The sequence below is a fragment of the Pagrus pagrus genome (assembly GCF_965226575.1).
Source record: "Pagrus pagrus genome assembly, chromosome: 14".
In the NCBI taxonomy this organism is placed as follows: domain Eukaryota; kingdom Metazoa; phylum Chordata; class Actinopteri; order Spariformes; family Sparidae; genus Pagrus; species Pagrus pagrus.
The window spans coordinates 426,070-452,134 of NC_140198.1; the positions used below are offsets into that span (position 1 = coordinate 426,070).

At 43.3% G+C, this 26,065-nt stretch overlaps 1 protein-coding gene and 1 long non-coding RNA gene across 3 annotated transcripts in view; one reads left to right on the top strand and one right to left on the bottom strand.

Annotated features, from left to right (window-relative positions):
• Nucleotides 1–26,065, top strand: part of LOC311269730 — a 129,551-nt gene that overhangs the window by 99,569 nt on the left and 3,917 nt on the right. The window contains exon 4 of one of the 2 annotated variants that reach the window (XR_014624138.1): nt 16,315–17,108. The exons of the other annotated variant lie outside the window; for it this stretch is intronic. This is a non-coding gene — a long non-coding RNA (uncharacterized lncRNA). Of the gene's footprint in view, nt 1–16,314; nt 17,109–26,065 lie in introns of those variants that run through there. 2 annotated transcript variants of the gene reach the window in all.
• doc2b (double C2-like domains, beta) overlaps nt 1–26,065 on the bottom strand; it is a 107,919-nt gene that overhangs the window by 57,417 nt on the left and 24,437 nt on the right. The window lies entirely within an intron of this gene.

The following is a 26,065-nucleotide window of genomic DNA, read 5'->3' on the forward strand; positions in this document are numbered from 1 at the left end:
CATAACCGGATATTTTCAATAAGACATCAGGACATTTTCCTGCTGAGTCTGAGGCGACAGAGCCAGGTACTGTGAGCTACAACATGATGTTTTCTAACAATGATCAAGTGGTTTTTGTGCCTGAACCTAACGACAGCATAAACAGAACTGTCGGGACATAAAACAGAAAACTGAGCCTTATTGTGGTGATTGTGTTGCTGTTAATGGCTAATTAATTATGTTTCTCAGTGACATTAAACTAAACTGAGGTGTTCTTGCAGGATTTTTTCAGGTGTAAAATAACAAAGCCTAGTTTCTGCTGCCATGAACTCCTCCACAACATTAATATTGACTTGACGGTGCCGTTGGCTGTGTTTATCTCGGGGTAACACTCGGACTATGAGGCAGTTTGTGGAGGAGCTGCTTGTAACACTGTGTTGTACCGAGCCATCTGGATAGCTGTGGGGTTCGGCACAGTGAGATGCAACAGTGCTGTGAACTCTACAGGAGGATAATAAAGTGGAGTTGTTTCTCCGACAGCGGACTCATATTCCTGTCATGCTGTGCAACCTCATTTCTGTGACTCTCACAAAAAGATGATAGGTTTCATTCGATTTCAAGTGGCTCCTTTATGGAAAGCAATAATTACCCAATTTTCTGCAAAGAATCGTTAATTACTTAATTCCTGGCAAAGAAAGAAAGAAATGAACGTGATGACTCTCAGTGCTGCGTCCAGGTCTGTCATTAGAAGCTGCTGAATTTCACTAAAACAAAGTGACTTGAGATTTATTTTGCTCTCTGACTTGAGAACATCATGAGAGATGAACATGTTGAGATGTGTGAGTCCTGACAAACATCAGGGAGACGTGTGCTGTTAAAGCAGGAGATGGACCAGGTGATGTGATTGTCGAAAGATGACAAAATGTTCACAGCGCCGTCGTTTATTGTGTAAAATATGTTGCTCCCGCTGTGTGTAATGATTTTTGTGCTGAGGAACCTCTCAGCTGTTGTCAGTTGCTGCATGAAGCTTGTTTTAAAGCCTCCACATCGACCGCTCTTTTCTAAAGGACAGATCGAGGCTTCACGGTGACGTCCAGAGGGGAACATTGATTAAAAGTCACATGTAGAGTTCAACACTTCTGATCAGCCGCCATGTTTGTGTCTCCGTCCCTTTCACACAGAAGAATCTGATCTTTCTAAAGCCTGAAATCTTGAAACTCATGGATTTCATATTTTTTGTGCTGCCAGCAGAAATTGCTGGTATATTTGATCAAACTGTCCTCCACACTGCCTGTCCTCATACACATGGACTGTCTGAAGAAACACGTCAGAAAACATCAGTTTAGTTATTCTTTTCTCACAAGATCGAACTTAAAATCCTTTACCAAGTGTTGGCCTCGGTGTATGTAAAGATGTGTCGATGCTTTTATAATGCTGTAATGAACGACGCATTTGGTTCAGTCCATTCAAAAGCTCCATCACGACCTGTCAACCCACCAACATTCAGTCAGAATCCATCCAATCATTCACCTCTAGAGAAATCCTTGACTCACAGCAGAAACAGGCAGCAACCATACAAAGAATCATGAACGTCGTGATTTGTACGAAGTGTCGTACAAAATGATTCTGCTGATCGGCTGCAGAAGAACTGGCAGAGCCAAGATTCAGCCTGTGAAGAGCTGGCAGTTTGATTTCATCTCATCTTCCAGCCGCGTTAGTGAAGCACAACTACTGATTTATATCATAACATGGGGACATTAACGACGTGTCTTTTCCAGCCGTGTGAGTCGCAACATAACCGCTTATTTGTTTATCAGGACATTAACGAGACGTCAGGACAATTTCCAGTTCTGTTCGTGGAGACATCAGTGGCTATTTACAACGAGATGTCGCAATCTTGTTATTGGCAAAGCAACTCAGCAGGTCTTTTCTAACGCTAAACAAGTGTTTTGGTGCTTAAAACCTAACCAGACAATAAGAAGAGTGTTGTCTCAACATAAAACTGAAAACTGCATTCAAAGAAAAGTGAAGTGGTGACATATCTGTAACTATTGCTCTGTGGCTGGAGAGCGAAACAGCCTGTCTCACAGGTCCGGGTGCTTTTATAGTGCTGGTTTGCTGTCTTGGCCACAGTGGTGTTAAAAGATCTGATGGAGGACAAACAGCTGACAGGGACCGGAGGTTTCCTGACTGATGACTGCTGTCAGAATGACCACAGTGCTCCGTTAAGAGGAGAGCCACAGCAGCTCCATTACTGCCCTGCAGGCTAAACTGGAGAGGTAATTCCCAGTGAGTGAGGCTGACTGGACCTTCACCAGGCCTTCACCTCCTGCTGGTAGAAACCCACTGACATACCGAGTCTTTCTCTTCAATAGAAACATCCAAAGCTCTCGAATGTTCTGATGCAAATTTGGACTTTTTTAATGTCAGCGGAGCAAAACCTTGATGAACACACAGCGACTGGATCCATTTGTAACTCAGGCATGAACACTTTCAGGTCGTAATGCGCACAGCCTGTGAAGTTAACACTAGCACACTTTATTATCTGGGCTCGCTCGGGGGGAATGGAAGTGCAATTAGGGACGCCATTAACAGTAAATAGCTCAAACGTTGCATGAATTGAGTGCAGAGTGACGCATCTTACAGGAGACGGTTCAACACTTCTGATTTTCTCACTTCAGCGTACAGGAAGTGATCACTGACTGCATGTGAAAAGTCACCTTTAGGTTGAATAATGTGTGCGGCTGTGGTTTAACACTGGACTTGTTTTCTTGATCATTGTGTCCGTTCTGTATTAGCCACGGCCCCGGCGCCGAGTCCACTGAGCCTCAGTACACTGACTCACCACGTCAGAGGATCCAGCTTATCATCAGCCTCTCGGTGTAAATATGTGGAGATTTCTTTCAGTCTGACTCATAAAACCATTACAAACCTGTCCAGTGTGTTTCAGCTCCACAGCGTTTGACCAATCAGAGGCATCCCTCCCTCCGCACCACATTACTGCAGTCTGAGGGACAAATTAGCCAAGTGTTCATTCATCTGTCCACGCAGAGCTCGAGTGAACAAACAGACAGCAGCTTTGCTTCAGCTTCTCATTCTGTCCCTCTCATCAGAGGGGAGATGGTCTGGTTCTGAGGACCAGTTCTGTACAGATGCTGCTTGTTTCTCTGAAGAAAGGAGAACCTCAGCTGTCAGAACATGTTAAAGTGTTGATCTGTACAGTAATCTGTGTGTGACATCAGCCTCCAGCTACAGAGGACATGTTGACTGAACACATTTACATGTTAATGAGAAATAAAACAAAGTGCTGTAACATGTTAATGCTTCTGTATTAATATAGAAACACCTGCTGCTGCCCTGACAGACACATTATATTCAGTAACATCTCAGCAGATGGTTTGATGTATTTTAATTATTACAGCACGTTAGAAACCTCTAGTTTAATATTGGAACAGGGTCGTGTGATTATTAAAACAAATAGCAGCATTCAGACACACTGGAGATTAAATTAGCTTCATACAAACAAGCGTAGTGAACGAGCCAGTCCAAATTAAAAGACGAGACGAGCTCTCAGAAAGTTTCATGTCAGGTGGAAATATTTTAAAGATGTTTTCTTTTCCCCTTCAGAAAATCCCATTGAACAGATCAGCAGCATCTGAATTTCACTTTGATTCATCCAGCTGCAGGTTGTTTCATCAGGTGTCTCGTTAACTTCTGCACAGTGTTAGCGGTGCACAGGAAGGTGTTTCTGACCTACATGCACCTGATGAGTCTCAGTTTAATCTCTAGTTTCAGCTCCTCTGTGGACACACACACACACACACACACACACACACACACACACACCTGTCTCCTGAATGATGACACTGAATCTGTATTTGTCAGACACAGATGAGGTGATTAAAGCTGTGTACGTCCTGTATATGACCCTGTCCAGAGGTCAAAGGTCAGCCTCTGTTAATGACTCAGTCAGGTGTTCAGCCTCATTTTATTATTCTGTGTGCTGGTGCTGAGATGAATGTGTCTCACAGTGAGGATGCACTGAAGCGTGCTCCCTTGATAACATATACATGTCAGGCAGAGGATGAAGACAGACAACAATCTGACAGGCTGGAAGTCTTTAACGTTTTACTGTCGGATCACTGAACCGGGCCTGTTTAAGCTCTGAACACCAGCTCTGGTAACGGCCAGTCATGTTGCAGGATTAACGAGGAAGTCTCACCAGTGATAGTGTTTCATTGGCTGTGGACGTTTGAGACATTTGTCCTGACGAGAGAACATGATGATGTGATGTCACGGATCAAAAACACAAAAGAAAAGTAGGAGAACATTTTCTGGATGAGCAGCTTGTCATCGTGGAAACAGAGAGATCTCTGTAGAACCGGTCCAGCTCGGTCTTTGTTGATGTCTCGTCTGGGACTCAGACAAAGAGGTCTCTGGATTTAATATCAAGTCGGGATGGGTTGATACCACTGTTTCATGTCCGATACCGATAAGACAACACTGAGTATCTGCCGATACTGACATCAGTCCGACAGCCTTTCCCCCTCTCTTAAGAGCAAAGCTATAGATAACACATCTATCCATTTAAAACATGTTTAAACTCTAGAACAAATATTCTACTTCTCTGAAGGAAGAACCAGAGACAACATTGTGACTCAGTTCTGCAGCAGCAGACAACAACTCAGTGTAGTTCGATACAGTATCAGTGTAGAGTATTATGATGAAGGTATTATAATCCCAGTGTAAAATATGAGATATAGCCCAACACAGTGGAGCCTGAACCTCAGCTACGAGCAAGAACAAGTAGTGTGTGAGCCACAGGCTGCTCAGCATGCAGCGCTGCTTCCTGCACAGTAAAGCTTGAATCTATGCTGTCAGACAGAGTGAGGACACTGGACACATGTCTGAGCTCCACATCAGCTGTGAAACTAACATCATCAACGTTTTCCAAACATCTCCAAATTAACTCACACACCTGTACTCGGTTTGACTCACAGCTGGTCTACCCGCTTGAAGGTGTCTTAAACCAGTGACGCTCTTGTCTTGATCACCTCAGTACTATCCACAAATCACCGCTAACAAAGTGGCTCATTGTGTTTCATTTCCTATAACTCCTTCAAAGGAATGCCCCGTTATTAAGTCATTTAAAAGCTTTCATATTGCACCAGAGAAAGTTAGATTCACCCTGAATATCTGGACCAGACTTCAGAGAGGAGTCAGTGTTATACAGAGAGGAGTCAGTGTTATACAGAGAGGAGTCAGTGTTAAACAGAGAGGAGTCAGTGTTACACAGGAGAGGAGTCAGTGTTATACAGAGAGGAGTCAGTGTTATACAGAGAGGAGTCAGTGTTATACAGGAGAGGAGTCAGTGTTATACAGAGAGGAGTCAGTGTTATACAGAGAGGAGTCAGTGTTATACAGGAGAGGAGTCAATGTTATACAGAGAGGAGTCAGTGTTACACAGGAGAGGAGTCAGTGTTATACAGAGAGGAGTCAGTGTTATACAGAGAGGAGTCAGTGTTATACAGGAGAGGAGTCAGTGTTATACAGGAGAGGAGTCCGTGTTATACAGGAGAGGAGTCAGTGTTATACAGAGAGGAGTCAGTGTTATACAGGAGAGGAGTCAGTGTTATACAGAGAGGAGTCAGTGTTATACAGAGAGGAGTCAGTGTTATACAGAGAGGAGTCAGTGTTACACAGGAGAGGAGTCAGTGTTATACAGGAGAGGAGTCAGTGTTATACAGGAGAGGAGTCAGTGTTATACAGAGAGGAGTCAGTGTTATACAGGAGAGGAGTCAGTGTTATACAGGAGAGGAGTCAGTGTTATACAGAGAGGAGTCAGTGTTATACAGGAGAGGAGTCAGTGTTATACAGAGAGGAGTCAGTGTTATACAGAGAGGAGTCAGTGTTATACAGGAGAGGAGTCAATGTTATACAGAGAGGAGTCAGTGTTATACAGAGAGGAGTCAGTGTTACACAGGAGAGGAGTCAGTGTTATACAGAGAGGAGTCAGTGTTATACAGGAGAGGAGTCAGTGTTATACAGAGAGGAGTCAATGTTATACAGAGAGGAGTCAGTGTTATACAGAGAGGAGTCAATGTTATACAGAGAGGAGTCAGTGTTATACAGAGAGGAGTCAGTGTTACACAGGAGAGGAGTCAGTGTTAAACAGAGAGGAGTCAGTGTTATACAGGAGAGGAGTCAGTGTTATACAGAGAGGAGTCAGTGTTATACAGGAGAGGAGTCAGTGTTATACAGAGAGGAGTCAATGTTATACAGAGAGGAGTCAGTGTTATACAGAGAGGAGTCAATGTTATACAGAGAGGAGTCAGTGTTATACAGAGAGGAGTCAGTGTTATACAGAGAGGAGTCAGTGTTAAACAGAGAGGAGTCAGTGTTATACAGGAGAGGAGTCAGTGTTAAACAGAGAGGAGTCAGTGTTATACAGAGAGGAGTCAGTGTTATACAGGAGAGGAGTCAGTGTTATACAGAGAGGAGTCAATGTTATACAGAGAGGAGTCAGTGTTATACAGAGAGGAGTCAGTGTTTTACAGAGAGGAGTCAGTGTTAAACAGAGAGGAGTCAGTGTTACACAGGAGAGGAGTCAGTGTTATACAGAGAGGAGTCAGTGTTATACAGAGAGGAGTCAGTGTTATACAGGAGAGGAGTCAGTGTTATACAGAGAGGAGTCAGTGTTATACAGAGAGGAGTCAGTGTTATACAGGAGAGGAGTCAATGTTATACAGAGAGGAGTCAGTGTTACACAGGAGAGGAGTCAGTGTTATACAGAGAGGAGTCAGTGTTATACAGGAGAGGAGTCAGTGTTATACAGGAGAGGAGTCCGTGTTATACAGGAGAGGAGTCAGTGTTATACAGAGAGGAGTCAGTGTTATACAGGAGAGGAGTCAGTGTTATACAGAGAGGAGTCAGTGTTATACAGGAGAGGAGTCAGTGTTATACAGGAGAGGAGTCAGTGTTATACAGAGAGGAGTCAGTGTTATACAGAGAGGAGTCAGTGTTATACAGGAGAGGAGTCAGTGTTATACAGGAGAGGAGTCAGTGTTACACAGGAGAGGAGTCAGTGTTATACAGAGAGGAGTCAGTGTTAAACAGAGAGGAGTCAGTGTTACACAGGAGAGGAGTCAGTGTTACACAGGAGAGGAGTCAGTGTTATACAGAGAGGAGTCAGTGTTAAACAGAGAGGAGTCAGTGTTACACAGGAGAGGAGTCAGTGTTATACAGAGAGGAGTCAGTGTTATACAGAGAGGAGTCAGTGTTATACAGGAGAGGAGTCAGTGTTATACAGAGAGGAGTCAGTGTTATACAGGAGAGGAGTCAGTGTTATACAGAGAGGAGTCAGTGTTATACAGAGAGGAGTCAGTGTTATACAGGAGAGGAGTCAATGTTATACAGAGAGGAGTCAGTGTTGCACAGGAGAGGAGTCAGTGTTAAACAGAGAGGAGTCAGTGTTATACAGGAGAGGAGTCAGTGTTATACAGGAGAGGAGTCCGTGTTATACAGGAGAGGAGTCAGTGTTATACAGAGAGGAGTCAGTGTTATACAGGAGAGGAGTCAGTGTTATACAGAGAGGAGTCAGTGTTATACAGGAGAGGAGTCAGTGTTATACAGGAGAGGAGTCAGTGTTATACAGAGAGGAGTCAGTGTTATACAGAGAGGAGTCAGTGTTATACAGGAGAGGAGTCAGTGTTATACAGGAGAGGAGTCAGTGTTATACAGGAGAGGAGTCAGTGTTACACAGGAGAGGAGTCAGTGTTATACAGAGAGGAGTCAGTGTTAAACAGAGAGGAGTCAGTGTTACACAGGAGAGGAGTCAGTGTTATACAGGAGAGGAGTCAGTGTTATACAGAGAGGAGTCAGTGTTATACAGGAGAGGAGTCAGTGTTATACAGGAGAGGAGTCAGTGTTACACAGGAGAGGAGTCAGTGTTATACAGAGAGGAGTCAGTGTTAAACAGAGAGGAGTCAGTGTTACACAGGAGAGGAGTCAGTGTTACACAGGAGAGGAGTCAGTGTTATACAGAGAGGAGTCAGTGTTAAACAGAGAGGAGTCAGTGTTACACAGGAGAGGAGTCAGTGTTATACAGAGAGGAGTCAGTGTTATACAGAGAGGAGTCAGTGTTATACAGGAGAGGAGTCAGTGTTATACAGAGAGGAGTCAGTGTTATACAGGAGAGGAGTCAGTGTTATACAGAGAGGAGTCAGTGTTATACAGGAGAGGAGTCAGTGTTATACAGGAGAGGAGTCAGTGTTATACAGAGAGGAGTCAGTGTTATACAGAGAGGAGTCAGTGTTATACAGGAGAGGAGTCAGTGTTATACAGGAGAGGAGTCAGTGTTATACAGGAGAGGAGTCAGTGTTATACAGAGAGGAGTCAGTGTTATACAGAGAGGAGTCAGTGTTATACAGGAGAGGAGTCAATGTTATACAGAGAGGAGTCAGTGTTGCACAGGAGAGGAGTCAGTGTTAAACAGAGAGGAGTCAGTGTTATACAGGAGAGGAGTCAGTGTTATACAGAGAGGAGTCAGTGTTATACAGGAGAGGAGTCAGTGTTATACAGGAGAGGAGTCAGTGTTATACAGAGAGGAGTCAGTGTTATACAGGAGAGGAGTCAGTGTTACACAGAGAGGAGTCAGTGTTATACAGAGAGGAGTCAGTGTTATACAGAGAGGAGTCAGTGTTACACAGGAGAGGAGTCAGTGTTATACAGAGAGGAGTCAGTGTTATACAGGAGAGGAGTCAGTGTTATACAGGAGAGGAGTCAGTGTTATACAGAGAGGAGTCAGTGTTATACAGGATCTTTTCTGCAGGCTAGTTCAAATAAAGGTCATCTGATGATGTGTTGGGATGGAGGCTGATTAATATCAATAATTAGCAGAGAGAAGTTCTGTTGTAATGAATCAGACAAGAGAAAAGTCATGTGTTTGGTTGGAAACAGAATCCTGGTTAATGGATCCGATTAAAAATAGGATCAGCAGCTGAAACTAAACAACTTTATTTAATGGTTGTGTTTCCATCATGGCCGTCTGTCCTCCAGGTGACCTCGGCTGTCAGGATACTTAATTACTCTGCTCACAAAGATTACACTCCTCTTTATTTATAAAATACGTGTCTCGTAGAGCGACCCCCACAGCCCCCCCGGCCCCGCTGATCAACTTAACGAGCGTCCAATCTATGTGTGTGTGTGTGTGTGTGTGTGTGTGTGTGTGTGTGTGTGTGTGTGTGTGTGTGTGTGTGTGTGTGTGTGTGTGTGTGTGTGTGTGTGTGTGTGTGTGTGGGAGGCCTGCTGTGAGTGTGTGAACAGATGAGTGAGATGAGAGCAGGACCACAGGGCTCAGCCAACACAGACGACCAATCTGAACTAACTAAACACTCAAATGAGCTCAACAGAGAATCAGAGCCGGCGGTCAGAGAGCAGCTCGTCCTGATTGGACCGAGTCACTTTACTAAAATATACAGGAGGAGGATGAAGACTGAGTTCACACTGTGAGCAACAGCTACAGTCAGAGAGACTCATTATTTTCATGATCATGCAGCTTCATCACTGATCACCAACTCGTCACTCATCCCTTCGGTCTGTTCTCAAACGTAATTTTCACGATCGTCTTGTGAATGAGGTGAGAACTTTCCTCCAGATTAAAGACCACACGCCTGTTTCCCTGAGGTGTGTTGAAGGCCTGGCTGCATGTTTCTGAAGAGGGATTTCAGCTGCACTTCATCCATTTAAAAAAAGAAGATAATTAACGTCCTAAAACTTCCTCATAAATCCACAGAGGAAAAACTACAGCTGTGTGATTCTGGAAAAGTCATGTGGTTTGTTTTAGATAGTTCAAATTGATTTTAGGTTCAGGAGGCTGTGGTGGTGCCCTGAACTAACCACTGTGTGCAGTGATGACATGTTGTCATGGTGTCAGGTTTTAAACACAGCTTTGACAGAACACAAATGGTGGTGAATGGTCTGTCTTTCATTTTTCAACTTTTTTCAGTCTTCAGGATATATTGTTTGCACTTAACATTTCTACAAACCACAGATCCGTCTAAGATTGACATTTGTAGCTGACTGTCACATCAGGAGGTGGAGGGGCTGGAGGTATTACAGCCAGCAGAGCTGACAAACAGCCGACTGCAGTACAAATCAAACCACTGGATATATTTAAGGACACCTGGAGACATTTTCAGACGTTTTTGTGGCGACCAACACCCATCTCCATCTGTGATCGTGGTATTTTAATCCAAACCGTGATGCTTCCTAACTCAGAAAAGAAATAGAAAATTCCACCTAAACAAATGTAAAGTTGCAACATAAAGAAACACCCAGTTTGAACTGATCTGTGGTTTTACAGAGACGTACTGAGCAACATTTATTCTGGAGATTGGGATGATTTTTGTTTATTCTTCAGGGAATAATGCATCTTGATGAAAACAATCTGAATGATTTTAGCGTGTCTTTCTTAGTTTAAGCAGTAGGTCCAGACTGTTATGACAGATTCTGGTGCAGATCCAGATCAGTGGGGAGAGTGAACTAGACTACACTCAGCAGCTGAACGTTCTGGAAACGTTAAACCATAAACCCAATGATCCTGGTTCAGCAGCTATGGCAGTGTAAAATTCACGTTTGGACTTTTGGACCTTGGCGGAGGTATGCACTCTGACATTCTAGTTCTGTGAATTCTACTTTATTCTGACTATAATGAGTTGGGTTCACTTTGTTGTGATTCATATTGTTATGGATGTGCTGTTGGCTCTTTGTGTCTTTTCTTTCATGCAGTCACTGGGGTTGATCCGTCTGTTAGCAGGATTAAGCTGTCGGCTCGTCTGTCGGCTGACAGGAACAAAAGGTAACTTTGAAGACGCCGGCCTGTCGAACACCTCCATGATACTGTTGTCACACACTGTGTTAATCCACTTAAGCACAAAGTCCATCATCCCTCTGGAGTCAGAAGTCAGAGTTCGCTCTGAGCTGCAGCTGATAAGACTCAGTGCTTATTGGGCAAACTGCATTTTTATTCATACAGAGCAGGAACAAAGATGGAGGCGGGCGGCGGTGGCAGCCTCCCCTGAGAGAACTTATCTTTTCCACCCCGCTGTACAGTCACCGGTGCAGCCCAGTGAATTAGACAGGGAGACGAGTGCTTTCTCTTTTCTCCTGCGATATGAAATTCTGCGGCGGAGCTGACAACAGACTGAAGGCTAGAAAAGGCTCTGTGATAAGAATCGACACCAGGCACATGTTCTGCCACTGAGGAGACCAACGTTTAACAGCATTATTCTGATGTGTAGGTTTAAAATAAAGATGTTCTTCAGTCCATTTAGCATAAACAGACAGAATCCATCAGCTGTGAGCGAGAGATGCCATCACTTCAACATGATGATGAGCTGCTGATTCTCTCCGCTCTACATCCTCTATTAAAGATGAATGCAATCACAACCAGCAGCATTTGGCAGATGGAAACTTGCAGGGAAGCCAAATTCAACATGGCTCCAGCAGTATGATGTGAAAGCAGCTGTAAACAGACAGATATTTAACTCCTGACTCCACACAGAGAGGACAGCAGGTGGAGGTGATGGATGACGAGCTGACATCGTCCCCTCTCTCACTCTGCCTGTGATTTATCTCAATGTGTGCTGCAGGCTGTTATATGAGCTTCTACTGAATGTCCAAATGTTTGATGAGAAAAGAACTTAACATAAAAGAAGGAGCCAAAGGGCACAGATGCATATTTCTGCTGTAATAAAATGCAGTTTAGATTTGGATAGTAGAAGAAGAAATAATAATGGATGTCTCTGCGGCTGAGGCTCGAACAGTTTATACATCTGTCTTCACTGAACTGTAACCATCAGATAAAATCAAACTATTTGTATAGGTAGATTTTGTAAGCATCCATCTGCCAACAACACTGGCAAACATAATGAAACATCATGGCTCCACCAATCAGGACTCAAGAACAATAAAAACATATCTACCTGTTTTTTTAATGGACTTTGGTTTGTGGTGGTGCATTTAGAAACAAAATCTTAGCTGTGTAGAAGGGTAGTTGGGTCGACTTAAACTGTAGCTTTTTTGAGTGGAATTTAGTTGGATGTTGGTTAGTTGTCATTTCTTCAGTAAATTCAACGAATTCTGGTCCAGCATGAGATATCTTGACCATTATTACCCAAAGTGTTATAAATCAGTTGGTTGGCTGGCTGGCTGGCTGGTTGGTTGGATGGTTGGATTGTTGGTTGTTTGGCTGGTTGTTTGGTTGGTTGGTTGGTTGGTTGGATGGATGGTTGGTTGGTTGGATGGTTGGTTGGATTGTTGGTTGGATTGTTGGACGGTTGGTTGGTTGGATGGCTGATTGGTTGGTTGGTTGGTTGGTTGGATTGTTGGTTGGTTGGATTCTTGGATGGTTGGTTGGTTGGTTGGTTGGATTGTTGGTTGGTTGGTTGGATTGTTGGATGGTTGGTTGGTTGGTTGGATTGTTGGTTGGTTGGTTGGTTGGATTGTTGATTGATTGGATTGTTGGATGGTTGCATTGTTGGTTGGTTGGTTGGTTGGGTGGATGGTTGGTTGGTTGGATTGTTGGTTAGATGGTTGGTTAGCTGGTTGGATTGTTGGTTGGTTGGATTATTGGATGGTTGGATTGTTGGTTGGTTGGATTCTTGGATGGTTGGTTGGTTGGTTGGATTGTTGGATGGTTGGTTGGTTGGTTGGTTGGATTGTTGGTTGGTTGGTTGGTTGGTTGGATTGTTGGTTGGTTGGTTGGTGGATGGTTGGTTGGTTGGCTGGTTGGATTGTTGGCTGGTTGGTTAGATGGCTGGTTGGTTGGTTGGATTGATGGTTGGTGGGTGGTTGGTGGATGGTTGGTTGGTTGGATTGTTGGTTGGATGGTTGGTTGGCTGGTTGGTTGGTTGGTTGGATTGTTGGTTGGATGGTTGGTGGATGGTTGGTTGGATGGTTGGTTGGCTGGTTGGTTGGATGGCTGGTTGGTTGGATTGTTGGTTGGATGGTTGGTGGATGGTTGGTTGGTTGGATGGTTGGTTGGCTGGTTGGTTGGATTGTTGGTTGGCTGGTTGGTTGGATTGTTGGTTGGTTGGTTGGTTGGTTGGTTGGTTGGATTTTTGGTTGGTTGGTTGGATGGTTGGTTGTTTAGTTGGTTGGATTGTTGGTTGGTTGGTTGGTTTGTGGGATGGTTGTTGGATTGTTGGTTGGTTGGTTGGATGGTTGAATTGTTTGGATTGTTGGTTGGTTTGCAGGATTACACAAAAACTAGTGATCAGATATTGTATACTGTAATCTTTACACAACCAACACTGTTTTCATATAACTGTCTTGATGATGGAAAAGTGGTTAACATTACAGTCTTTTATCATCCATCCTGTGATGTGAATGGTGCATAAAGTTTAAAACCCTGAGAACAAAAAGCCAGCTAGGGAGTAAATGACACCAGACACATAGTAGGAACAACACCGAGACATATTGAGTCTGACTGCTGAACACTAGCATGTCTTGTTGGTAAACTACAGCTACAACATGTTACCAAAATATCCAGAACAAATTCTTCAGGAAAAAGCACAGGTCTACATTTTCTGCTGTGACCAGATGTGACTCACCTGCTCAGCTGCTGACAAAATACGTAACACACTAATAATCAAGACACTACAGTGTTGAGACTGATAGTACCACATTAGGGGTCTGCACATGATAAAGCAGTGCGGGCTGACTTCCATTAGTAAGATGTATGTATGTTGTGTGAATGTGCATGTTGGAGACTGTCACAGATTATAGATGACCTGCAGTGAAGACTGAGACTGATGGAGCTGTTTGATGATGCACCACTTCATCTTAGTGTCTGATCAGAGCTGAGCCTCCACACACCTCAGCTGACGACTGCAGAAGGTACAGAGTGTGCAGACTGTATCCCATACTGCCCCATACTGCACCATACTGCCCCATACTGCACCATACTGCACCACTATGTTCGCTTTAGAGTAGAACAAACATCCGTTAACACTACAATACAATAACCACTTATGGTCAAACTTGAGTTGAGATCACAATCAGACACTTTGACTTCTGTTTTATCATTTAAAAATTACGATGCCATTAAAATGTCTAATTTTTAAAGAGGTATTCTTCCTCTTTTAACTTTGAACTCATTTGGACCTTTAAACGAGCTGCAGAAACGTTGGCAACAACTTCCTGTTTAGCACCTGGCTAACTTGAAGAGAGATGAAATGATTTAATCATGTTTCTCTTCTAGACTTTTCAAATGTTTTTGGCCCCAGTGCCTCCAATTCTGACAGTGAAACGAGTCCAGGTTTGTGACGCCAAAACAAAGCTGCTTCTTTCACCATGTAAGCTCTTGCAAAAGTCTTTTTGGGCCGCAGTTCATCACATGATGATGTAATTATATAGTTTGGCCACTGTGAAAACTGGCTTCAAAGCCTGGAGCTCTTCATAGAGGCTGGACACCAACAATCCCCTGGTAATCTGTTAGCTACACGTCTAACTGAGCTAACAAGCTAACATTAGTTAGCATTACTCTGGTGACATGCTGCCCCTCTCTGTGGCAGTATGAATGAACAGGTAGCAAATGCATACATATTGCACCTTTAACAACTGTCTTTATTTAGATTGGACAACTTGTTGTAAATAATATAATATAATGCTTAAAGACAGACGTTGATTCTGCATCATAATCCAATGAGTGCAAAATGTTTAGAATATAGTTTTTCTTTCAGGCCTTTTATAAAAACCCTTCAAATCAAACGACCGACTGTTGTGCTGTAAATGTGTCGAACCTGCTGAGAGCACAAACAGATCTGATGTGCCGGCTCTGAATTTTCATTTCATTTTCACTGAAATAACACATTATTATATATCGAGCTGCAGCCTGATGCGTCCACACATATAAACACCTGAACCCTCCACACAAATATTTATGGAGATCACTGCCTGGAAGTGTCACTCTGAGAGCTTCTGTTGTGTAAAGAAAAACAACAAACACACACACACACACACACACACACACACACACACACACACACACACACACACACATCCTATAATGGGATTGTTTCCAGACAAATGCAGATCCTCCCTGATATTAGATCAGGTCCAGCTCCATGTGGTGAGCTGTTTGATGTGGAGGCAGAACCATCCAGCTCAGCCAGTTCCTATAACAACCAACCAGATTAGACTGTCTGTTTGTCAGAGCTGAGGAGAGACCCAGAGAGCAGCCACACCATAATCACTTTATACTCATGTGATGCATGCACACACCATAAACACATATGTGCCTACACACACACACACACACACACACACACACACACCTCTGCAGTCGTTCTCTCCATCATGTATTGACAATGATAAAATCTGGCAGGCTGATGTTTGTATGAGGACAAAATATTCTCAATGTTGTTCTCAACATCTTTCTGTCTCTGATGTGGATTCAAACTTCACCAACACATTTTTGCATTATTGTTTGTCATTAACACGAAGCTAAAACTGCAATGTGCAACATTTGACTGTAAAAGGAGCAACAGGTGAGTTTGATCTGATCCCACAGCAGCCTCGTCTCAGGTATTTCTGTCCTGTTTGTGTTCAGTGAACGACACAGCAGCAGGTTTAACCTCCTCGTTAACATACTAATACATGATTACATGTTAATGAGCGCTACAGGCTGTAATGAGGCTGGTATTTATAATGTTATTAACATAATGAGGACACATTAATGAATTTATCTGTGAAGACACAAAATGTTCAAAATATGAACTGCCAACTTTTTATATTTGTCTTCCTACAACATCAGTTTATAGCTTGAGAATCAGATGGTGGTTTGTTGTCTGTTAATACTGAGCTGAGAGTACAGACCACATGTTGTGATGCTGCAGGACGATATGAGATGAGATCAATACTGAAGGACAATGAATAAAATAAGTTGTCAGTGAATGTTTTCTAGAAGAAACATTTCCATTGTTCATAATAATCAGTATGTGTGTTGCATTACTTTGCTCCCACAACATATTTGCTCTTGCAGATTTGTTCTGAAGTATTTTAATGTCATTGCAGCTGGATTATAATTCTGTAAGAACATGAACCATCATTATATTAATCTGTGGATTATTTCAGTGTTTCATCCACAACAGGGATGTTCAGTTTACTGTCACACACGAAAGAAACACACGAGAGATATCTCAAACTGATTATTTATCAAAACGTTCCATCAGTCTGTTTGCTCAACTGCCTCACACTGCAGCGGAGATTCAGGTTGTTCTTCATCTCTGTCCTCAGCTCACCTCCTCCTCCTCTTCCTCCTTTCACACTCAGACATCTGGGGCTCTCTCACAGGTCGTCTCAGGGTTTCCTCCCACCTGGCTGACAGTGTCATGGAGGTCTCTCCTCATCGTCTTGACATCTATCACTCCTGTCCTCCGTCAGCTCTCTGGTCTGTCATCACATGCGAAACCTCCGTCAGCTCTCTGGTCTGTCATCACATGTCAAGGGACAAGGAGTGGGTCTCCTGTCTGTGAAATCACTCATTGGCTGTCGTAGGCCACAGGGCGGGCATAGAAGCTCTTAACCGGTCAAAGCTGAGCTGTCAATCAATAGTTCAGAGGTCGGCAGCCATTTTAGGTAACTAATGTCAGATGTTTTCTGACGGATAGAAGCATAAAAAAGCATCTGTGTCGCACTGTGAAACCGAGTGGACATGTTGGAATAAGTGAAGACGCTTCGTCGCTGAGTTGTCAAAAATGTGTATGTGCTTGTTTGTCAGCCAGTTTCTTCGTTGATTTCTTGCTGATGTGGTTTCATGTTGAAATACGATGTCTGGTGCGGCTGTACACTTGAAATGAAGCGTGAGTAACAGCTAAAGAAGAGATCTGTAAAATAACAGAGAGGACTGGATGAGCCAGACTTTGTCCTGTGATTAAAATACAGAACTGTTCTGTTAATTATCACTGTGTCAGTGTTGTTTCTACAGTCAAGATATCAGGATACTTTGCGTTATTTCAGTCAGTTTCTGTGCAGTGGATCGAGTAGAATGATATTTTTCAGAGGACTGCTTGTACTTAATATGCAGATCATGGTCTCACTCAGCTGACTGACAGAGGAAGGATGAGGATGAGCACCAATGTTCATTTAAACTCTGCTAATTATCAGAACGCTTGAATAACATATATAGTAGAAATCACAGAGCTGTCTCATTATCTGTCCTCTGACTACTTGACTCAACAGAAAATCATTTTGGTGAATATGTACAAATATAAATACAGTATATTATGAGGAGAGCAGGTATAAGTCAGGGTGACTGACATATAGATCATCGTTTCTTCTTTGAAACAGGGTTAACATGTGTTTGTTGTACCTCCATATTGTTCCTGCTGGTTCTGACAGAATAAAGCGGACCTTGTGGTCTGGTTGATTCAACTGATGACAGAATGCAGCACAAATGATCTAAAAACCATCAAACTGAGTCTGTAATTTGCTGCCCATAAGTCAGCACGAAGATCACCTGCAGCTGCTTCCTGCTCCACTGTGCTCCAGCAGCTAGCAGCTACAGTAGCATCATCAACACTGCAGGTGTTATTAGTAAAAATGTGTGAACCAGCTGAGGGACAGTCTCTGTTTCTGATGTCAGTTCAACAAAAAGAGGAGAGGCGACTGTTAATGAAGTCTGAGGTCTGAACAGGAACATTTCACTGAGCCATGTTTTAACTCCTGGATAAGTTTTATGATGAAATGAAGTCCTTAAATTAAAAAAAGTCTAAATGTGAAGGAAGCCTTCAGGGAAAATAGTTTGAAATAATCACAACAGGCAGAAGTCGACAAGAAACTGTCCTTTGTCCAGGTGCTTCACTGTGATTGTCAATTTATGAAAGAACAAACAATTCATTAACAAAGAAACATTTTATTGATCTAAACATGTCAAATGTTAGAAATACACTAAACAGTAACCAGTATAGGCGACTTCTTTGTCCCAGACTCCCTTAACAAATGTGTCAGTTTAGTGAGTTGTTGAGTTGGAGACACTTTATAAACTGTGTGAAACTCTGTCTCTGACTGATTCTGACTTATTTGTTCCTTCGTGTAAATTCAGCAAATGTTCTGCATGAACTTCTTTCTGTCTTTGAGTAGAAACATGGAGTCTGTTTGTCTCAGTGATGGACGGGTTTGTTTCATATATAGCAGGAAGTGACATCACTTCACAGGTGGTAATTCAGATGCAGATAAATGTAGCTGTGAACAGGGTCTCAGACATCAGATGTAACTGGCCCCAGCTGAAATTTGATTGACCCCTGAAGTCCCTGGTTTGAGGTCCCTGGTCATAGTTTCTGGTGCCTGAATTTTGTGTTCAGCTTCTCAAAGACGCTTGTGCCACACGTTGATTTGCTTTTATGTTTCGTGGTTGTTAACATGCATGAAAAGTCTTCAGACTGCAGGAGATGAGCTGAGCTGAATGAGACATCACTAATAAGATGTATTGAATGTAGACGTTGTGGATGTGGATACATGTTCTTTAAGCTCTGTTGAGGCAGCAGCGGCGACTTCACGGCTCATAAAGCAGAGCTGTGAGAATGAATGGAGACACAGAGTGTATCACCTGCTGCCTTAACGACAAACATCGCCTTCACATCTGCAGCATGTTCAGCCTGCAGCCAATCCGCCTCACGTCCAGCGGATTAAAGATGTGCAGGCCGATAGCATTCAGTCACACAGAATCGGGGGAAGGTGTAGGAATAAAATTGCCTCCAGATCGATAACCTGCTGTCAGACGTGACTTGAGTGATCTTGCTCTTTTCCCTGCGTTGAATACCAAAACATGTGTCGGTACGCTGAGCCTCCTGCAGACGGCCTCTACAGGGTGCAGCAGGTGATGAAACGTATGTCTGTGTTATCCTGGTGTGACCTTGTGTTTCTCTGCAGATACATGAAGACGGATGAGCTGCAACATCAGCCTCTCAAACATTTTTCTTTTTGCTATTAAAACTGGAAAACACGTGTTTGTGATAAGAGAGAGGGACGATGTAAACACTATGTGACGACAAGATAAAGTCCAAATGAAAACACAGTCAGCTGTGGTGACTTGTTCAAATACAGTTGCAATCAAAATTATTCAACCCCCATTGCATTTTCAGTTTATTGGCAAAATTAAATTTTTTTCAGGTGTTTGCAATAAACAAATTACACAAGAACAGTTTAAATAGTTAAATGCAACTAATATTACAAGGATTTTATCCAAATTCAACACTAAATCCTACTTTCAATGACAACTGCAGTCTCAAAAATATTCAAGCCCCTGAATAGAATTCCTCATAAGAGCACACATTTTCAAATCAGGTGTGGTCTCAAGCACACCTGATGCAACCAGCCAAGGGCTTCATTAGTTGCATCAGGTGTGCTTGAGATAGAACACCTCAAATACCTGGACTGTTGACGGTGACGTTTCATTGCATGTTAGAAATATGGCTAAGTCAAGAGAATTGTCCAAAATGTTCAGAGAAGAGATCATTGCCTTGCACAAACAAGGAAAAGGATACAAAAAGATAGTTGGAAGCATAGTTCTCATGTTTAAAGTTAAAGGAACAGTGGCTACACTACCTGGACGTGGCAGAAAGAGGAAGCTATCAACGGCTGCCACCAGAGTCCTGAGGAGGCAGGTGGTCAAAACCCCTCGACTGACTGCAAAAGACCTGCAGCAAGACTTGTTGGCAGCAGGCACCGAGGTTTCAGTTTCCACAGTAAGGCGCATACTAAACGCTGAAGGGCTCCATGACCGAACTCCAAGACGTACACCACTACTGACCCAAAAGCACAAGAAAAGTCGGCTCCAATTTGCTCAAAACTACATAAATAAGCCAAAGAGGTTTTGGGATTCTGTTCTGTGGAGCGATGAAACAAAACTGGAACTTTTCGGCCCGATGGATGAGCGGTATGTCTGGAGGAGGAAGAATGAAGCATACGCTGAAAAGAACACCCTGCCCACAGTGAAGCATGGCGGTGGCTCAGTGATGCTCTGGACTGCTTCACTTCCTCTGGCACTGGAAACCTGCAGCGTGTGGAGGGCAAGATGGATTCAATCAAGTATCAGGAAAATGTCATGCCATCTGTGAGGAAGCTGAAGCTTGGGCGTCATTGGTCCTTCCAACAGGACAATGATCCCAAGCATACAGTACCTCGAAGTCCACCAGGGCTTGGTTTCAGAAGAAGTCCTGGAAGATACTAGGGTGGCCATCACAGTCGCCTGACTTGGACCCCATTGAAAATCTCTGGTGGGATTTGAAAAAGGCGGTTGCAGCACACAAACCCAAGAATAATAGTGAACTGAAGGCCTCTGCCCATGAGGAATGGGCTAAGATTCCTCAGGAACGCTGCCAGAAGCTGGTGTCTGGCTATGCATCACGTTCGCAGCAGGTCATAACAGGGTGCTCTACTAAGTACTAAAGATGCTTGTCATGAAGGGGTTGAATAATTTTGAGACTGCAGTAGTCATTAAAAGTGGCATTTTGTGGTGAATTTGGTGAAACCACTTGTGATATTAATTGTGTTGAGCTATTTAAATTGTTGTTGTTTGATTTGTTTATTGCAAACAGCTGCTAGTTTGTACGTTTTGCCAATAAACCTAATTTGCAGTGGGGGTTGAATAATTTTGATTGCGTCTGTATATCATGTTCTGATAATTGAACTGAAGAACAAAACATCTCTGGAGACACATCAGGAAGCTCTGTTGGCTTCAGGCCTCACCTGTCACAAGACATTTGACTCAAAGCACAGGTGTAAGAGTGTCCCAGTGAACTCTGCCACAGACGACACGTCCTCATATTGGAAGGACTCAATAAGTCGACTGTCAGCGTCTCGTTTGTCTTATCTGAGACCACGTGACCGTCACAGCATTCGATCGACAGGCGTACCGGACCCTCGTCGTACCCTCACAGTTTGGTTAGGTTTAGGAAAACATTGTGGTTTGGCTTAAAATAAGGACGTTATTTATGTAACTTCAGTCATATGATGTGACTTCACACATAACTCAGTTAAAATAAGTCAGTGTTGACTTCTTTTACAGACATCTCCCTCAGTGAAAACACAAACTTCCAGCCTCCACCTCTTTATACTATTTCACCTGACTTCCTCCTTTGCTGCTGTAATAATCACTACAGCCACTAGAGGTCTCCACCCAACATTAAATGTAAATGTGGTCGTAATAAGCTGCTTTCACAGCCGACCTGTTGGGTCACTCTGTTGAGGACCGACTGGTATTGGCACGGTTTCTGATGATTGTCTTTCACGACTCAGTCAACGATTATTAGCATGACACCACTGGATGAACCAGGATATTTCTGCTGACATGTTTGTGGACCAGATCTCAGTTCTGTTCCTCAGCTTTCCATCCTGGATACGAGTGCAGTTTTTCACTAGATGTTGGTTTTTGAAATATTTCCTCTAAAAGTCCATGTTTATAATAAAAAGACATTCAGCCACAGAGTGAACGGTGGTCGTGTTTATTTGATCCGATAGAACAACATGAAGGAACGTGTCGGCTCGTTGTGTTGTGGCTGTAATTTAGTGTCAGAGTCAGTCGATGCAGGGTGGAGACATTTGATTGGGTTCAAATCACACCAACAGCAGTCTGACTGTAACATGTTCAGACAGGATATAGTTTTTTCTCTTTGTCTTTGTTGTAGCAGACAGAAGACAGTTACTGTCCTTCAGTCCATGTCTCAGGTATCTGTCCTGTACCTGAGTATCTCTGAGACTTTCCCTCTCTACATCTGAACACAAACATCTGAACTTTCTCCTCCTCACAGCTTCAAACAGCCTCGTTACTTTAGTTTGATGCATTTGAGGTGAATTATGGATTATTGTTATTTGGCGTCATCGCATGCCGCCTTCCCAACATCACAAGACTGATGTCGACCAATCAGAGCACATCACGCGCGGCAGACGCAGCGAGACGAAACAAAGACGTGAAAGACGTGAACAGACAGAGAGGGAGGCTGAATGGGGAGAAAAGGCGTGTTAGTGTCTCGTATCTGCAGAGAGTTTCTTATTTTCTCTCTTGTTGCTGCTCGGGACGCTTTACCAACCCAACATGTGGCTATTTGACGTCCTGGGAATGAGACTCAACAATCAACTATCTTTGTGGTGCGTTCAGGAACAGCTGGGACAAATCCTACTGACTCTACCTTTAACTTTAATAGTCTCTGAATTATATTAATATGACGTGAGCTTCAGTTAGCTTTGACCACTAATGTCCTTCAGAGGGAGACTTTTTGACATGCAGTCATTGACATGAGATCATTCAGTGTAGAGTGATTGGGGTGAATGTCAGAGGAACGTTTACTCTCATTAATTATTGTGTTAATGTTTCAGTTGTTTCTGTTAATGAGCTCTGAGAGAAATCCTTTCCTGACGCCATCATGTGATTCAACCAGCAACACAAACCTAATGTTTCCTTGAAGAAACACTGAGACTGGATGTAAAGTCACCTGGGTGTGAGTGTGGGTTGCCAGGTTGTGGCATCAGTCTGTTATCCTTCCTTCTGTTCAGTCTGGTTGTGATTGTGTGGGTGGCTTTTTAAAGTCATTGAGCAGCTCTGTGATAATCAGCATAATGAAGGTTTAAATGATAATTAACACATGTTGATTTCTAGTGAAATAATTTTACTGATCAGTTAAAAACGTAGAGGTCAGTTTACAGTGTGTGTGTGTGTGTGTGTGTGTGTATGTGTGTGTGTGTATGTGTGTGTGTGAAGCAGATAATAAGAAGACAATAAAAAGAAAAGTTCAGTTTATCATCTCTGCAGGAGGAGAAGAAATATTCAGCAGAGATTTTATTTAATAAAAATCTGACTACAAAACTCTTCAGTCATTATAATCTCATCCCAGTCGTCTCTGTGTTATTGTTGTTTATGTAATCCTGCAGTCATATTTAATCATAAGCACAGATGGTATATGATGTAATAACGTATACAGACAGCTGAGAGGATCAGACTTCTGCTCCCTGTGGTGAGACGACCACCAGACAGTGTTTCATCTCAACGCGTCGCACATTTTCTCCTTCACCATGTTTGAACAGAACAAACTGGAGTCGGAGGATTAAAGAGAGAGAACCAGAAATGATCCGCAGCTTTAAGTTCTGTCTGAAGTTCACACGAAACAAAACACTGAACCGAGTTAGAAACTTGTTACTTTGACACCAAAGCTGCGTCCAAATCAACCAAACTGTTATTGTTCAAAGAAGCTAACAGCTAAAGAAAGCTAACGTTAACCACCAAACAGCAACAAGAACGTGTCTGAACGAGGACGAAGCATCAGGATCAGGTGGTAACTTCTGTCATACAACTTTAAAGGAACCGTTATTTACACCCTCGATGTTCAGTCCAGCTCATACATGCTAACACTGTTAGCTCAGCAGCTCCAGTGAAGACTTCATGTTAATGAAGGGTTAAATCTGGTCTCCTCAGATCAGGTTGTGATCTCTGTGATCACAGCAGACGAGCTGCATGGAGACATCTGATGTTTAAATCATCTCCAGCTGCTGCAGGTGTTCAGCAGAACGCTGCAACTCTGTTTTACTGTGAAGCTCCAGAAATGTTCTGTGGACTACGAGACTTCACCTGACTTTATATCATCAGGAGGAGATGATGGCTGAGCCTGACTTTATATCATCAGGAGGAGACGATGACTGAGCCTGACTTTATATCATCAGGAGGAGATGATGGCTGAGCCTGACTTTATATCATCAGGAGGAGACGATGACTGAGCCTGACTTTATATCATCAGGAGGAGACGATGACTGAGCCTGACTTTATATCATCAGGAGGAGATGATGACTTCACCTGACTTTATATCATCAGGAGGAGATGATGGCTGAGCCTGACTTTATATCATCAGGAGGAGACGATGACTGAGCCTGACTTTATATCATCAGGAGGAGACGATGACTGAGCCTGACTTTATATCATCAGGAGATGATGACTGAGCCTGACTTTATATCATCAGGAGGAGATGATGGCTGAGCCTGACTTTATATCATCAGGAGGAGACGATGGCTGAGCCTGACTTTATATCATCAGGAGATGATGACTGAGCCTGACTTTATATCATCAGGAGGAGATGATGGCTGAGCCTGACTTTATATCATCAGGAGGAGACGATGGCTGAGCCTGACTTTATATCATCAGGAGGAGACGATGGCTGAGCCTGACTTTATATCATCAGGAGGAGACGATGGCTGAGCCTGACTTTATATCATCAGGAGGAGACGATGACTGAGCCTGACTTTATATCATCAGGAGGAGACGATGGCTGAGCCTGACTTTATGGAGGACCAGACTGAAGTTATAATGATGTCATTGTTGGAACTATTTCAGCTGGCACAACCTTTAAAATGTCCGCTGGGTGTAAACTGCATCATAAACTACATCTGAAGATCACAGCGATGAACCCAGAGCTGAACTCGTTCACACCAGAGTCCCACTGTTTCAGTCAGGCTTGTAAAGCCAACTGTGGACGTAGAAAACACCTTTAATCAGCTGTCAATGATTCCTGCTGCTGCACCGTCAGAGAAAACAAAATGTGCAGTGTTACTGTGTTGCATCAAGACCTCCTCCAACATCACCATGATGTACAGCTGTGGTCCTTTATATCCACGTACCATTAATTCATCTCATGTACCTGCCAATCATCATTATGAAGTGTCAAAGAGATGATCAATTATTCTGTTATCGTGCTCGTAGGAACCCACACAGGTTTTATCTTACAGAGTCACCTGCAGCTTTAGAAAACAGCTCAGGTGTTTTGAAATATGAGGATATTTTCCTTCCTGGGTTATTTGAGGGACATCGTGTGTGAATGTCTTCAACATCTTCTCATCATACAAGAGACAAACACAGATATTCTGTTAATCTTTGTCGTCTGTTTCCGTCCTTCCAGAGGACGTCTGCTGTAAAACCAGCAGCACTCAGATATGAACGCAGGCTGTCTGGTACCTGAGCTGTGGTTCTGATGGAGACGGATCATTGAGGCTGACAGCTGCTTCATGTTCACTGTTTCCTGTTGGGTAACTAATCTGCAGCCGTGACGCATCAACTCTGCTGACGCCATTTATCTGACGTACCAAGTTTTTCACTTTGATAAAAGAAATATGACGATCTAAAAGTCCACTCCCAACAGATGGAGTTTGTCTTTGGCCACTTTTAATGCTGCCGCTCTTAATCTGCCTGCAGAGCTCTGATTGGCTCAGATGTTGTACGATCTGGGGACACGGCCGTCAACTAGATCAACACCAGACTAGTTTGAATCACTAAAAAAATTAGAAGAAGGCAGTGGTTCTGGTGGTTCTGGAGTCAGGTTTCTAAAGAGGCCAGAGCCGACAGTGAAGGGTCCACATTCATCTCACTGCAGGATGCAACAAAGGAGACGTTGGGACATTTTCCAGCTGTGTTTGTGGAGACATCAGACATTTCAAGGCAAACCATGATGTTTTCTAACTCTTACCAAGAGGTTCATCCTGGTGACTGAGTGTGGCTCACTGAGGTATACACTCTATCAGGCTCTGACTAGCTGTGGCTGCGTGTAAAACTGCACAAAGTGCAAAAATGAAACAGGAATCAGGTGAGTAGCTTCTGTGGACACCAGAGAGCAGCTGATGTGAGTGGAGGTTAAAACGAGAGTTATTCTGTGATCCAGTTCAAACGTGACACAACAGTCACATGATGAGCTGATGTGAGTCCACTGACAGAGCAAACGGACAGGAAGCGTCCGCTGGTATGAAATGTGGAATTGGCCCTTGAGCTGGTCCTCGTGTTGACGGAGCAGCAGCCTCCTCAGGTGTGATCCTCAGGTCAGTTAAAGAGGACGAGTGTCCTTCAGCCTGATGATTTGATTGGCCCTCAAGCATCCAACTTTGGCTCCAGATAATTGGGAGACTGTTTGAGGAAACAGAGCGCTGCACTTTGAGCTCAGAGCCATCGTGTCGGCTGTGACTCTGCTGACATGGAGGTAAATGAGAGCAGGAAGTGTTTGTGTGAAATGAGACGCTCTTGTGATTCACTGCTGTTATCATCAGACTAAATAAG